The sequence below is a fragment of the Zonotrichia albicollis genome, chromosome 1, assembly GCF_047830755.1.
Source record: "Zonotrichia albicollis isolate bZonAlb1 chromosome 1, bZonAlb1.hap1, whole genome shotgun sequence".
Lineage (NCBI taxonomy): Eukaryota > Metazoa > Chordata > Aves > Passeriformes > Passerellidae > Zonotrichia > Zonotrichia albicollis.
This window is the reverse complement of record NC_133819.1, coordinates 29,788,384-29,799,709: the sequence shown is the minus strand read 5'-3', so window position 1 is coordinate 29,799,709 and position 11,326 is coordinate 29,788,384.

Sequence of the window (11,326 nt, the reverse complement as noted above, 5' to 3'; positions counted from 1 at the left end):
TCCTCATGGGCTGCAGCCTGTTGAGTGATGGTTTATAATAAATACAACCGATCTGATATCTGCCAGCTCTTCCATGTGGACATGTGTTACAGGATTAGTGTCCAAAGTAGCTTCTTGTCTTTTTTGCTGGGCTTCACAAAGAGACAAGGACATGCTTGTTCCTCCCTCGGGATGTCCATAAGGGTACGTGGCACAGCAGTTTTACTTTATCAGGTTTTGGTGCCACAGAACCTTGTGATGGTCAGTTCCTAGTAAGCAAAGGAAGCTGCATCTACTTTCTGATGAATTCACGACAATTCTTAGTAGGAACTTGTCATCAAAACAGTTCAGGGAGGAAATTCCAAAAGTGGGGGGATTTTTTCTGTAATTTGGCTGCCCTTCATCTGCTAAGGAAGCTTCAGCAGGCGAATAATCCTTGCCAGCAGTGAGACATTGAACAGCAGCACACTTTGTCTTTCCTAGTCTATTGCTCAGATCTTTTATTTTTAGTTTTAAACATCTTTTTTTACATGCTCTTTGGTATTTTGCTAGACTTCTCCAATTAAATACGATACACATTTTTTTGTCTTATGCAGTAACAAAGACTTAATGCTTTTCTATTCATATAGATCTACCTTTCAGCTGCTAGATGGACATCAAATTCAAATTCTGCAATATTTGTGACCACAAATTAAATCTGAATGCTCAACAGCTTCTGGAGCTTTTTTTTTCTTTAGTTCTAAACTTGACATCCCTGCTGCTGAAGCTTTGTGAAGTGACAGGAAGCGTTAAAAATCTGTGGAGGTTTTTTTTCTCTGATAATTAAACTGACTTAATGTTGTGGCTAATTTGGCCTATTGGGAATGCAGATTTACTGACTGGAGCTACTGAATTACTGGGCCATGCTTCTGATCCTTTGGGCCCAACTCTGGCAGAGCATAAATCCAGTATAAGAATCACTTGTTTCAGTGTAACTTTACTAGCAGCTTTACCAACCAGTAAAGACTGGTTTCAGAAATTGTCCACGTGATAGAAAAGTGTATTTTGGATGTATGCCCTTTCCTGAACACAAGCAGCCATCAGCATATCAAATGTTTTTGTTGGATTTTGTTGCAAATGCTAACATCTAAAGTTACTGTGCCATTGTTGCTTTGGTTATAGTGCTGAATTATTCAATACCATCATCCACTGCCCTTCATTTTAGAAGATCTCTTTCACTATTAATTATTAAAAGCTGTACCTCCACTTTCTTAATTAATGCAAGTGTTTCTTATTAAAGGACCCAGCTCCTGCAGCCTCTCATAAGTGGGAGGAACCTTTTGCATGTTCCCTGCTTCGTGTTCAGGTAGGCATCTGACCATGTGTGATGCAATGTGTTCATACCACCTCTGGCCATAAACTCTGTGGCACAGTTCAGCTGATGTAAGCGCTCAAAGGCTCCAATTAAGAGATAAAATAATTCTCTTAAATAGATCTATGACAAATGTAGCAGGGGTCCTTCCTCCATCCCCCTTCCAATTTTGTTCACAAGCTATAGTACAAACTTGGACTAATATGGTTTGGATTTAAAATAACACTCCTGGTGATACAGCAGCTGGCTGTGCTGATGTCTGTAATTTCTGATGGTGGTCAGCAGTGTGTCTGTGCTCCCATTTCACATCAGGCTTCAGCACTCAGCTTGTATTCTGGCTAGAACTAAATTGGCTCAATTCTTTTAAATGGCTAATTATGACTTGCTAGCTGTGAAAATACTCTCCTGCAGTTGGAGGGAAATCTGTCATTTTTGTAGGGAAATATAGATAGCAATACTTTGATTTTTTTTAAATTGCTAAAGTACCTGGTCCAAGTGATGATTCTACGTATTTGTCTTCTCTGCCCTTGTCTTTGCAAGGGATAAATCCTGCACTCCCATCTGTTACACAAATCTTGAGCTGTCTGACACAACCAAGAGCAGAATTTGCCTTTTCTTTTTCTTTCCTCACTTTTTTGTCTTTCTGGTGCTTATTCTCCGCTTCCTTGCACAGCCTTTGTTCTCCTGCCCTTCTATGGTGTGTTTCAATGGCAGTGCTGGCAGCAGGAGGAGCTACAAACAGTGTGGATTAGTTTTTCTTTCATGGGAAACTGCAGTGGGGGGAGACTGCACTGGGCACTTGTAATGCTGCTGACGTGCACTTACAAGACAGTACAAAAAGTAAATGCTTCTGCAAAGGGAGAGGGGAGTGGAAACAACAGAATTACTGAGCCTCAGTGCTGGTACACTTCTTACTAGTCCAAAAAGCTTAAACTGAAACTGTTTGGGTGGTTTACTCTTCATTTCCCAGTAAACTCACATCAGCTGGATTGTTTTCTGGAGGATTGCTGCATGAAGCCTTTTACTGTAACACACTAACAGAAAACTCAGCTTATACCCAAATCTGTTCTGTGTCTGTAGGCTGCAGATCATGTGGTACTGCTGGTTTCTCTTACCTATTATGTGCCTGAAATCTAAAGGCCTGTGCCACTTCTGAGGCACAAATTTGAGAAGGGAAGGCTCAAGTATATACAAAGTACTCCTAAAGTGTATGCTATTGTCTTAAAATCAAGGCAGTGTGACCTTTTTGGTTACTCTCTACTATTATGGAGTGTCTTAAATGTGAGTGAAGCATTGTTTGCAGAAATTGATTTTTATCACTTTATTTTTCCCAGGTTTTCAATAAGTTGTTGACAGCATTTTAGGTATTTCATTTCACTCTTTGTCTTGTAAAGTCATTTTTCTTCCCTTCATTTGTATAAAGTCTCTCATGCACATCAAAATCAGGGAGGGGGAAAATAGGGTTTAAGAAAGCCAGGTGTTTCCAGGAGTATATTTATTGTGTACAGTTGACATATTTAGATGTTAGTCTTGAGGTGAATAGTGTACACGCACAACAAGACAGAGTTTCAGCTGGCTTTACTTGGAATAAATAAAGTGCTTTTCCTGCCTTGGCAGTTGACCATTAAAGCATGTTCCTGTGCCAGTTAAGTATGCCTGAAGTTTGGTCATGACCATAGAATCTGTTAAAAATGGCTGTGAAGTAAAATGCTGCTTATCATCACCCATTTTTCTCAGTGGATGTAGAATTTCCAGTGTCCAGTCATTTCTTGTGTCACTGGGCAGGAAAATCTGAGTCATCTCAGTCACCTAAACTGCCTCAGTTATTGACTCATGTCAGTTAGTCACCTTAGCTGTAACCTATGACTGAACATATGGAATCAATTAAATATACATTTAAAACGTTATCTGCTGTAACAATCAAGTTTATTTTTTTCTCAAATTCAGCACAAATGTCCTGTGGACATACCCCAGTTATTTCCTGAGGTGTTAGTAATGAATTGGCTGTGCTGTGGTGTTTGCCTTGCAGTCATGAAATTCTCCCTGCTTCCTGGAACAAAACCAGTTCCCAGCAGTGCTACTGCACTTGTGCCATTCCATCACCTTAAAGAAGCCCTTTCTGGCACCAGGCAGTGAGGAGCAGCGTGAGTAGGTGTAGCTGTTGCAGGGATCTTTGCTGTCTTACAGGTTGACACACGAGGTGTTGTGGTGCTGTGTCTTGTCAATGATCATTACGAGCCAGACACGGTGGACAGGCAAGCCTGGCATACAGAATAAATTTGCTTGTGTTCTTTGGAATCTTCTCTGCAGAGAAAAAAAATGTACAAAACTGTTTGGCATTTTTATTTATTTCTTTAGTGAAGTGGAGCATTGTAGATTGAGAAAGGGAAATTAGGACAGGAAAATAGGCCGTTTAAGTAGTGTGGCTAGAGAAACCCACAACTAGGTCAGAAATTAGCTCCTCCAAATGCACAAAGACATAGCTCCTGTTCAGTTTAATAAATCTAACAAGTGGTTACAAAGGAAGTAATGGTTTGTTCATCTTTATTTTTGGAGAGACAGATAATGAGCGTGTTCTTTGACAAACTTTCTGACCAAAATCCAAATGGCATAAACCTCTTGGATTGAGCCTAAAAGTTAAATTGCTATTAGGAAACTACCTAGAAGGGAGACTTACTCAAGCAGAAGCAACTACAGGCAAGTGCAAAACTGTTGTCCTGGATGGAGTGGCTGTATGCCCACCTTTGCTTTTTGAGCCATTCTTTACCATTCCCACCAGATGCCCCACGCAATGGTGGAAAATAACAGTGGAGTGTAACAATGGCATGTCCCCTTGTTTACTCAGTTGTTGCCTGTGTCTTTTGAATTGTCTCATGGGTAGTGCTTGCCAGGGAAGACAGGCTTGGTGAAGTTTGTCCCTCTAAAGATTGTGGACAGGTGAGGGTGAAAAAAAGCAAAACTACAAAACAAAAAACTAAAATAGCCCCAGGACACAGACTTTAAAGGGAAAGTGTATTTCAGAGGCAACCCTGCTAAAAATAGCAAAAGAGGGAAATACTTATAAGTTCAGAAACTATGCCTTGGGATTGCTAAAGATCTTAACTGTAAGAATTGTCTTTCATCACATTTAAGATCCATTCTGAATTAAGCTGATAGAGGATTAGGATGGTTTGTTACATCCAATGTATTAAAGAAACAATCAGAAGCTGAAAATAGCAGTATAATGGTATTTTGAATAGTAGTATATAAAATACTTGACTGAAAACCCAGTCCTTCTATTCAGGACCAGGATTCAGAAATGTTCTGAAATGGGGCTGCTTTTAGTTAAGCCTGGAAGAGAGAAAAGCAGAATTCTAGATCCTGAAAGTGAAGTGGTCTAGTGCTTCCTTCAGACAAATCCAAACTTACTTGGCCTGTAACATATAAGGCACTTGTGTGTCTCTCTGGAGAGGTGGATAACTAGCAGGAAAGTGGCCCTCGGAGACTCTGTATATCATACTTTATTTCCATGGGAAGGGGATCATGGCAATGTGCTGGTACCTGACCCACTGCCATGTCTCTTCTTCAGGTCTGAAATAAACCCAGCAAACTTAAACAGCAAATATAAGTTAACAACTCTGTGATTAACAGGACATTTTAATGCTTGTGGACTAACACTGGGGTGTAAGCTGTGGGAGAGTAAATAGCTTTCAGATTAATTGCAGGTGTTATTGGGTTTATGCTATGTCTGCTGTGGGTTCTCATTACTATTGCATCCTGAGGAGTTCCCATTTATCACATTCAGGTGGAAACTATAACCTCATCAAGGGAAAATGGATACCATCTGCTGAATGCCCTTCCAGGTGATTCCTTGGGAGAAATTCCTAGAAGCAGAGATCCTAACTCTTTATAAGTACATAGCAGAACAGAAGAGGATGGTTCGACCAGGACCTTGTATGGTAGAAGTGCAAGGGTGGGGAGAAAAACTGGGCATCACAAAGGAAATTTGAGCGCCAAGGTTCTGATGTAAGTTGGTTTGCTAAGTGCCCATCACTAGGTGTGTGTGTTGGCTGTGTCACTGTTCCTCCTGTGCATGTGAGCTGTGTGATAAGAGCTGTGTTGTGCCTGTCACAGAACCATGGAGAACACAGGTTGGAGGGGATTCCTGGGGACCATCTAATCCAACATTCAGCTTGAAAGCCAAAGCACTTTTCCCAGAGAGGCATTCAGTCAAATTTTGAATGGTCCTAAGGATGAAGAGCAACCCCAACTTGTTCCAGTGGTTAAGTACGCTCACTGTGAAAACCTTTCCATTATCAGAATTAACCTTGTTGCAACTTGTGCCCACTGTCTTGCTCTTCTGCTGTATCAAATGAGAAGCTTGGCTCTGTCTTCATTTTAAGTCCTTTCTAGAGTTAGAAGAGTCTTTCACTTTATGGAGTGAAAGACTGCAGTAAAATCTACCCCCAGCCTTCTTCTTTGTAGGCTAAATAAACACAGTTCCATTGTCATTCCTACATCATTTGTCCAGGAGCCAAAACAGTGATTTTTTTTCCCTGTAATATCACGACTGGTACTTTCCTTTAATATCCTGCTAAAGGACAGAAGAGAAATAGAGACATTTCATCCAAATCAGCAATCCCCCAGTGAAACAAATTCACAGGGCAAAGAGAAACACTGAAACTTGGTATCCTGTCTATCTATTATATCTTTCTGTGGTTTCTGTAGAGCACAGTCAGTGTTCTCACCCTGCTCTATTGGCATGGCTTAACTGTGGTAAAGGTGAGCTGCTGTGCTCCTTTGGTGAGGTAAGAACTTTACAGAAATAGATTATTTGGTTATGAGCAAAACCTTGAAATCATGAACAGTAAATGGCTCAAAATTCAGAAGTTAAATTTAAAGAACCCAATTTCTTGCCTAATATCAAATCTCAAACCAGTGTCATAAGTAATTTAGACACCTGGCGTACATTTTGAAGCAGTTGGTTCAGTGATAATGCTATATGCCTCTAGCAAGTCATCTTTCTTTAAAATATCTCATTAGAATAGCCTGGCTTCTTTTCTTGCAAACAGAAGACCTATAGCTGTGAACTGCCAGTAATGTGAGTTCAGCCCTTCTGAGTGTGCGTGAGGAATGTGTAGAAAAAGCCACAGCCCTTTAGTTAGGAATGCACCTGCTGCTGCTGCCAGCTCTGCTGCATCACCACCATCATCTGTCTGCAAGCTGGGGACAAGCTGGGAAGCAATTTCCTCGTCTGGTCTTTTCCCTTGATGGCACTAAAAGCATACCAGGTCCTCACATAAAAATTTAAAGCAACAAGATAGCTCGGGAGTATGTTCATCTATAAGAACAGCTCTTTATTTTCCAGTAGTCTTCTTGTAAGCAGATGACACTAACAGCAGAATGGGTATCTAGTAACATGGAAATAGAAGAAACAAACCTTGTTTGTTACTGGAAGTGTCAGATGGTAACCCAGGGTTTGACAGTGAAACCCTGGATTCTCATGCTTATTCTGAATTCTCTGCTTTGCTGTTGAGCTATATAAATTCAGCTCCAGTACAGTGGCAGACATATCACTGTGAAAATCAGCCCATTGTATTGGTGTGGAGTGCATTTCTGGCTTTATGTAAGCTAAGCAGTATATAGGCTTACACATTTAAACTTAGCTTCCTATTTTATCTTACAAGTTAGCTGCTTATGGAGTCTACTGCCAGTGCTTTTTGCTATCAGTGCCCAAACATCTGCATTAGGGACACTACCCAGGCTGACAGTCAGATACTGGTATCTGCAATAAGTAATTAATCCCTTGAGCACACAGGAATTTTCTGTCAGTCGAATTGTCTTGGTACAATTTCTCTAAAATAAAGATAAAGCTGATAGGTCATGGCTTATCTTTCACCAAAGTTTCTTCTTGGCGTCACAAGATTTGTCTCTTTTTACCATCTGCCTTCCCAGTTTAGGGTTTGCCCTTTTGAAACTCTGGGTTTCTGTCAGTGCTAATCAAGACAGCCATCAGTTGAAATGGTTTTATATTAATTAGCCAGCTATTAACTTTGGTTTGTTATTTTTTGGTTTTTTTTTGATGTGCAGTTGTTTTTACTATAGTTTACACAAAGAGAATTGTTCTGCAATGTGGTAATACAGTTTCCATTTAATTGTGTATTTCACAGAGGTCAAGAACCCCTCTGCAAGTGGGTAGGAGAAGCAAACAGTTAGGAAAGAAGGAAGAATGAAGTGGGTTTTATACTGTTCTTCTTTTTTATTTTTTAAGGAAGTGAAGAATCCTAAAATAGAGTATTTACAGTTATTGTGCTTTACAGAATGTACACTGAAATCTAAAGGTGAATCTAAACTTAATTCTGCAGGCGATTTTAAATGATGGTGGAATTTCAAGTTCAAAATAATTAGTTGACTTCCTAGTATCAGTTGCAAAGTTGTTTTGACACCATCTTGTGTTTTATTTACACCTTCTATGTATGAGTGAGAGATGGCAGCTCGGGAAGCTGCCAGCCTGTTGCCACAGGGGTGGCTTTTCTCCTAGAGAAAAGTTGATGGCACAGTTTCTCTGGAGCTGCCCAAGTCCTGGCAGCTGGCAGTGCACTTGGTGCTGCTTCCTTGTTGATGCCCCTGAGACAGACACAGACGCTGACAAAGCAATGACCTGGGTGCTGATGGAAAACAAGGCTGCTTCAGCAGTAGGAAACCATTTTAAATGTGAACCAATCTTTTTAGAGGACTCAGTCATCAATTAATACATACTCTGAATAAAGTGCTCTTGAAGGCTGCTTTCCCCCAGGAAATATTTCTTCCAGTGATTTAGGGAGAGCAAGCAGTCAGTCATGTTAGGAGTGGGGAGATCTGGAGCACTGGCACCTCTGGGTGCACTGTGGGGCTGCCCTGCACCCATTCAGTGGGATTGCTGGCATGAGGGACAAAGGATTGCTATTAGGTAATACAAGTGGTAATAAAAACACGCTGACAAAAGTGGGACAGACTTTATGGTCCCCTTGTCAACAGCAGCAGGCCAGGCTTTGTTTCTAGTCTCAGTTATGGGTGCAAAGAAGCTTTTCTTTGAGAAAGAAAGGAATGGAGGTCTCAGGTCTCCTACCTGCTTCTCCTTGCTGCACCTGTGTTGGGGCTGAGATAGCACCACGTCACCCTGCTAAGTCTGTGCTGTCAGAATTCATGCAGCATTTACAAGCACCTTAATGTCTTCCTAAAGTGTCATCTCCATTTCTGAGTCAAAGGGCAGTAAGGTCACAGGTCTGACAGAACTAAGATCCCTTAAAGGATTTACTCCAAATGCTGGATAAATCCTTAACTACTAAGACAATTCTTCATTTCAGTATTTTATTTGACACTCTTGTGTCAAAGGCATGTGCCCTTCACTAACCAAACACTGCACTAACCAAAGCACCTCTGCTTGGGCTAGAGTACACTTGATATTTTTATTCAGCAGTACATTTTTTTCCCCAGTGCTTTATCACTTTATCTGTTTAATATTATTTTCCTGAGATTGATGATTTCTTGGGATTTTTTGCCTCTGAAGAATACATTTCTATCCATTACAGACTAGCACAGCAGTAAAAAGTGATTGGTGAGAAGTGGCTGAGTAATATAATGATCTGTCTCCAAGCAGGAAGGTGTCTCTGGCTGTGATGAGAGAATCTTGTTCATTTTGGGGGGGTTATCTGGATTCTTCCATTTTATGGGCTGGACTAAAACTCCTCGGGAATTCAGAATATCTCTGAGTTCCTGATATTTTAAGTGACTTCTGGTGAGAAAAGTTAATATGAATTTCAGTATGGAAACAAATTTCCAGCTTAAAGGTCATCTACAGCATGATTCAGACCTCCCAGTGCTGCAGGACAGGCAGGTTGTTGCTCTGCTGTCTGTTGTGTTTGTAGAAGGCCATGCTTTTGTGCTTTTCCTCTAGTTTACATTTATGTTCCTATCTATACAATTAAAATTGTCCCTAGTGGATTCTTCCTTTGATATGGGAAGCTGCTGTCCTTTTGCTTCCTCTCTGAGGATTAGTCAGAAAACCACACTTTTCCTCTGGGCCTTTTTCATGTTAAAACTGCAGGGTTGCTTTGCAGCATCAGCACCACCATGTGTTTCTCTTCAGTCAGTTGCCCATACAGCTTTCAGACCTCTCCCACACCCTGGTGAAGCCATTTGGAGTTTGGGGTCATGAGAACCAGTTGCTTTAAGACTTCTTTAGTAAATATATCCATGTCTTTGATTTATCCATGCTGATTCTTCTTGTCTACATCTGATTCTTGCATTTCATCCATCCCAAGTGAAGTTTAGTAATGTATAAAGGTGAAGTTGCACACAGGCAGAGCATAAACAAACATTTGGGGTTTTAGTACTTGAAGGGAGGATAGTTTTATTATGTTTAAATAAATCATCCAGATGTGTGGCTGTATCATCTGAGCTGCATTTTGCCTGAAGAATCCTTCAGTTTATAGGATTACCATGAGCTGCTGTTTCAAGAAAGTTTCTTAAAAAATAAATTAGTTGCTGTTACTGCAACTAAATTATAGCATAAATATGACACAAATGCTACAAAAATCACAAAATTATAGCCAGTTATTATAAAAATACTAAAACTCACCCCCCCCCCAAAAAAAAAGATGTAAGGAGAACTGTGGATGTGATTATGCATAAAATGCTGTTAAAAGCTGAAACAGGAAAACAAAAGTAGAAATAAAGCAGTCTCTGTTCATCAGTAACAGGGATCTGGTGTGACTGTAAGAGGAGCAACACATGGGAGTGTTACATAAATGCTGCTTAGTGCAAGAAGGGACAACACATGACCTTGAATGATGCAGGTATCCTCAATTATCTTTCTGTCCTGTTTTTTGTGTCCTATAGTTGTATTGGGATTGCTACCTCTCTCTTTCTCTCTCTGTCTTTGGAGTGTTTGCCGGCATTTCCCCTGACAAGCTGCTGGCCTATTTGGGATCTCTAGGGACTGCATCCCTACAACTCTGGCTGCTGTGATATTTTAGTAGCATCGCACATTTCCCGGCGGAGCAGCGCCAGATGTGGTTCATGTGCTTTGCTTCCCCTGGGCTGGGCAGGGAGGCTGTGTGCCAGCTGGAGGGACACTCAGAGAGGGCTGAAGCCATGGCTTTGGTGCTGCCTCAGCCCCTGGGAAAGGGGGATCCCCTTTCCTTTCTCCATGTGAGGGGCTCAGGACGTGTCTCTGCACAGGCTCAGAGCAGACAGCTCTGGCTGCAGGTCCAGAAGTTCAGCTGAGTGTGACAAAATGCTTTCCTACTCTTTCTGGAAATCTGGGCCAACCTCTGAGGTTGAGGGGAAGGTAAGAAACCACAGTAAGTGAAAGGTGATCTGTCTGGGAGCAGAAGATATTTCCATGTTGGATTTATTGAGTTATGTGTGGTTTGTGATGGGAGAGAGAAATCAGGACTTTCTCAGCTGGAAACAGGATGAGATACCCTTTGATCAGAAATCAGCATTAATGGGTTCTTCTGGAAAAGCTTTACAGGTTCAATTTTCTGGATCCATTAATTTCTTAAAGCAAAATGCAGAAGATACAAAGTGTGATAACAAGAAGGAAAAAAAAAAAGGTTGTTTTTATTAATCACAGAATACTATTGTCTTGATAAAACCACAGAAAACTGGGGTTTGTTTTCAAAAGGTGGGAGAAATATGATCTTCCAGATCTTCCACTGCTTCCATTTCTTGATACCAGAAAAATTTCTGGTTGTGGAGTAGAGTGTCATCTCCAGGCTCTTTCAGATGTATTTGCATTGCTGTTATCCCATGGGCCTGAATCGTAGGGACTGCAGGGAACAGAGTTGATGTAGGGATGGGCAGCAAGCCTCATGATAAATTCACCTTCTTTATCTATATCATCAATAAAAGAGAGAGATCCTGCGACAATTTTTTACCTTTTCTTTCACTGACTGTCCTACTTACTCCACAAATTGTAAATTATCTGCCTTCTCATTTCCCTTTGGAATCTCCTTTAGTGTCACAGAAACC